Genomic DNA, 5526 nt, shown 5'->3' with positions numbered 1-5526 from the left:
TTGGGTTGATAATAGCTTCCGTTGATTGTTCTTGGTGTTGGGAAGAAATCTATTTGTGAACCGGGCCATGAACCATTCACGTTTGAGTCAACGTTTGAGGCAAACGTTGACTCAAATGTCCCTTGTGTGAGGCAAACGTGAGCTCAAACGTGGGTCTTCCCAGGCTCCCTTTTTGGCCAACGTTTAGCCCAACGTTTGAGGCAAACATTGGCGCAAACGTAGCTCATCTAACCCATTAATCAAGGGTGCTCTTCCATGCTCTTTCTTGCCAAAATGTAGCCAACGTTTGACCTCACGTTTGAGGCAAACGTTGGCTCAAACGTTGCTGTGCCCAGGAGTGCTATTTCTCTTCTTTTTGGCACCAACGTTTGACCTCACGTTTGAGGCAAACGTTGGCGCTAACGTTGGCTCCTTCCCCTGTTTCTTCTTCAGCCAACGTTTGCCTCAACGTTTGAGGCAAACGTTGGCGCAAACGTTGGCGACATCCAGGGGTGTTATTCAGCTACTTCTCACGTTTGAGTTAACGTTTGAGGCAAACGTCAGCTCAAACGTTGATCCCTCTTTTCAAGCCCATTCTTGCAACCTTCTTCCAAGCTTTATTCCACCTATCATCAATCAACAATTGTATCAAAGCTATGCCATAATCATGAGAGTTGTTCTTCTTCTTGTCACATGAGCAATTATGGCACAAAAACTCATGAAAATGCATCAATTTATCCCTGGTTGATTGAATCAAAGGAAACATGAAATTCAACCCAATTGGCTTACTTATGGCTTAAGAAAGTGCATAAAACTAAATGAAAACAAAGGAAAAAGATTCGGTTTTCAAGGAAAACCATGCAAAACATGTGTTTTCTTGATGTTCTTCCTTAGGAATCATGCTTAACTTGACTTGAGGGCCAAGTAACGTTAATTTCTAGAAAGTCTAAGGTGAGATATCTCTTCCTAACGTGCTGAGGGAGATTTGGTCAGTTGAGAGTTTGTGGATTTAAAGTTGTTCTTCTTGTGTTTTAGGAGGAAAAAATGCTTTAAGAACACTTCAAAGAGTAAACGGATTTGGAGCAGCAACTCAAGGTAGGGTGTCACGAAATTAATCTTGATTATTTGTGTTTGAGTTGTTTGAATGTTGTATTATTTGGCTGTGCTAAAAATTGGTTGCATATATGATTGATTCTTGGTGAAAATTTGGTGAAATTTTGATGAAATTTGATGAAATTCAAGCTTTAAAGTTCATGTTCTTGGGCAGCTGGAAAAATGAAACCCTAAGCTTAAATTGAGGTTCAATTTGTGTTGAAATCATGTAGAAAATATGGGGTTTTAGTGGCTTCTAATTTATTATAAATTATAATAAAAATCGGTTGCTGAAAAGACTGAAAAACGGGTAAAAACAGAGAAGGAATCTGAAGAATTTATGAAGAACATGAAGAACACTTTGAGGGTGGTGAAGAACAATGAAGAACACCTTTTTGATTCATAAAAGGGCAAGGAAGTAATTAATTTGGTGTTTGGGGGGTTATTTGGTAATTTCTGAAAGTTAGGGTAGTAAAAGTAGAAATATTAAAAGTTACGGGTGGTAAAAAGTGACTTTTAAAGGTTAAAGGTAAAAGTAAGTTAATTTTCGAAAATTTAATGATAAAATAATAAAAAAATAATAAAATAATGCAGAAAAGGCAGTTTTCTGTAAAAGCTTTACAAAGACAACTTTAAGCATAGAATCTCATAATTACTTTCATAAAACACTTAGGGAGTGGTAAAAACATATTAGTGAGGCAAAGATAAATAAAAGATAAAAAGTTGAAGAAAAGATCAAAATCGAAGAAAAAGTCTGTAAAGTTTTGACAGAAAAACAGACAGAGACTAGTGAACGAACTAGGGCAACATAGCTAGTCTTGGAATTGCGAATAGGGTTAGGTATTATATGAAAAGTTAAACTATTTCAGTATAGACTTAATGAACCTATACTTGGGACAGACTAACTATTCATACCGAAATTTACATAAGCTTTAAATACATACGTTAAACAGAGAAATCAGAGCAGAGTAAAGAAACACAGAGAACAGAGTAACTAGAGTAAAGTAAAGAGATAAAGAGAAAAAGAGTAATATAGATACAGATAAAATGAGTAATCAGAGAAGAGAAAAGAGATGCAAAGAACAGAGTAATTAAAACAGAGTAAAGAGATACAGAGAAAGAAAGAGGTATTGCATAAGAATGTGAAAGTGATGATGAATAATGAGAATGATAATGAATGATGATAATGAGAATGATTATGTGTTGATCTGCTGCATGAAGGAAATCAGATAGATGGTGGTACGACCACTGAGAGTGCTTTCCTGGGATACTTAGCTATAATGCTATTCTGTAAGTCAGAGGACTCTTACAGAGGTATCAAGAACACACGACTAGCATATACTCCTGTAAGCCAAAGGACTCTTACAGTGAGAGTGTGTGCGTATGCTCCTGTAAGTCAAAGGACTCTTACAGTGAGAGTGTGTGTATGCTCTTGTAAGTCAAAGGACTCTTACAAAGAGTGTGTTGGGCAGATATAAGTTAACTAGCTCCGCCATGCAAGTCAAAGGACTCTTGCAGTGGGTTGCTAGTGCCGCCCTGCAAGTCAAAGGACTCTTGCAGTGGTTTGCCTCACAAGTCAAAGGACTCTTGCGAGGGACATTGCCAACAGGAAAGCCTTACCTGGTCAGAGGACTCCTGGTAACGTCGGGAGCGGGTATATAACCGACAAATGAGCTCATTACCTGCGCTAGGGCTAGACATGCATCATATTTGGTTGCACATTTCCTCTGTTATGATTGTTGTTTGAATGTATGCCTTCTTTGTTTTCATTCTATTCTCTGTGTCTGTGTTTTGTTTTCTTGTATTCTTTTGTTTGTTTTTTACTTTCTGTTTTCTTTATTTTCTCTATTTATCTGTTTCTTCTGTCTACTGCTTCTCGGTATTCTGCTATTTATCTGCTAAACAACACGGAATTAATGAACGTAACTAATAACCCCGACCCTACTAAGAACTCCCCAGTTCTTACCCCTTCTCTCTCCCTTCCCCCTTCAGATGGAAGCATGAGTACCCTTCCGTAGTTCGCTGACGATCGTTCACAAAAAGGATTCCACTCTAAATAGTCTTCTGAGTCTAGAGTGAACTCCGTTACCTATTTATATGTATATATATTTATGTGTGGTTGTTTATAACTGTTTTATCTGTTATCAGTTCTGAATTGATTATGAATGATTCTTTCTATTAATTCAAACGTTTTCAAAAAACAAAAAAAGTACCTCGCTAACTAACTACGCTTTTAACAACGAATCAGGCTCATATAATAAATAATAGACAATAATTAGGATGACAAATTGGTAGCACTCAGTTTCTGGTATGTCCTAGGCGTACTGAAAATTGGGTCGTTACAATTTGGTATCAGAGCAGTTCGTTCCTAGTAGAGCCTGAGGAGTGGACTGACTATGCTTCATTGCATACTCTGCTTGTGTGTCTCACGCCATTAGGGTATCTTTAAGATACATTTGGCATGAGTGTCTATGAGTGCTCATTTTGGGAATGTTCGTGCCTAACTTGAGATATTAAGACTGATCACCTAAATATTGATTGTTTGGTGCGGATAAGACCTCAATGATTGTGAATAGGCATGGTTTAATCGAGTTCCGAACGACAAATTCGTGTGAGGCACAACTATTCTTATAGCTGTTATGATCTCCATGGCGATGGCTATGTGATATTTAGATGCTATAAGGAATGAACTGATATCTTCGTCAGGATGGCTTGAAGGAAATAGACTGCTTGAAGATGGATTCTTGCATGCGACTAAAATTTTGAGGGCAAAATTTTCTTTTAGGAGGGTAGAATGTAACAACCCTAATTTTCGAGTACGCGAGATCATTTCTGAATACACGGCTTTCTCCGGAAGATCAGTAAAGGGAACACCTCTGTTATATCACCAAACATCTCAATCCTCATTATCATTATGTCATCCTTAAGCTAGAACCTCCTCTGAGGCAAGCTCGATAATGCAATCGGGAAGAACCTAGTTTTTGAACCGTATCGGTTGGCAGTTTTGATTCTGATTTTCGTAAATAGTCTCTGTTTGATGAACCGGACTCGATTCATTAGAGAAGAGATATAATATTATAATATTATCATTATATTAGTATTAGAACATGCTTGAATGATATTATAAGGTTACCTGGTCTATTTTTGTTAAAAACAAAAAATCGGTTTAACCGGGTTTACGGTTTACTGGTGCAGCTTAGCACCAGCACTCTTTGATGAATTTGGCAATGCTAAGGCCTCTTTATACATATTCTATTCTCATAATAAATATGTTATTAGTGTCATTTATGCTAGTAGCTCAGAAAATAATTCTTAGAGATGTTTTTACGAGTGTTCTGATACACCTAGTTTTAGTAGTTGTACACCAGAGATATTTTAATATTATTTTAATCCACCTCCAAGCCAACCAATCACAACTCACCTTACACCCCCAAGACCTCCAAGGCTGTCTCATTTCATCATTTTGGCCGAAAATAACAAGAGAGAAAAGAGAGAAACTTTCATGAACACTTAATCTTCAAAGCTTGATTTCTTCTGAACCAAAACTCAAATCAAAACTCCGATTTCACCAAAATGATCCTCTCTTCTTCCTCTACATAACCATGTGACTTATCAAGGTTGGAAATAAGGTGAGATGGCTGTTCCTTTCCCCTTTCAATTCGGTTTTCAAGGAAAACCATGCAAAACATGTGTTTTCTTGATGTTTTTCCTTAGGAATCATGCTTAACTTGACTTGAGGGCCAAGAAACATTAATTTCCAGCAAGTCTAAGGTGAGATATCTCTTCATAACATACTGAGTGAGATTTGGTCAATTGAGAGTTTTTGGATTTAAAGTTGTGCTTGATGTGATTTAGGAGGAAAAAGTGCTAAAGGACCACCTGAAAGATTAACTGAATTAGGAGCAGCAAAACCAGGTAGCGATTGACGAATTTAATCTTGATTGATTGTGTTTGGGAGATTTGGTCAGTTGAGAGTTTGTGGATTTAAAGTTGTTCTTGATGTGTTTTAGGAGGAAAAAGTGCTTTAAGAACACTTCAAAGAGTAACCGGATTTGGAGCAGCAAATCAAGGTAGGGTGTCACGAAATTAATCTTGATTATTTTTGTTTGAGTTGTGTGAATGTTGTATTATTTGGCTGTGCTAAAAATTGGTTGCATATATGACTGATTCTTGGTGAAATTTTGGTGAAATTTTGATGAAATTTGATGAAATTCAAGCTTTAAAGTTCATGTTCTTGGGCAGCTGGAAAAATGAAACCCTAAGATTAAATTGAGGTTTAATTTGTGTTGAAATAATGTAGAAAATATGGGGTTTTAGTGGCTTCTAATTTATTATGAATGATAATAAAAATCGGTTGCTGAAAAGACTGAAAAACGGGTAAAAACAGAGAAGGAATCTGAAGAATTTATGAAGAACATGAAGAACACTTTGAGTGTGGTGAAGAACAATGAAGAA

Source organism: Arachis ipaensis, chromosome B05 (assembly GCF_000816755.2).
Source record: "Arachis ipaensis cultivar K30076 chromosome B05, Araip1.1, whole genome shotgun sequence".
Classification (NCBI taxonomy): Eukaryota; Viridiplantae; Streptophyta; class Magnoliopsida; order Fabales; family Fabaceae; genus Arachis; species Arachis ipaensis.
Note: the sequence above shows the minus strand (reverse complement) of the source record.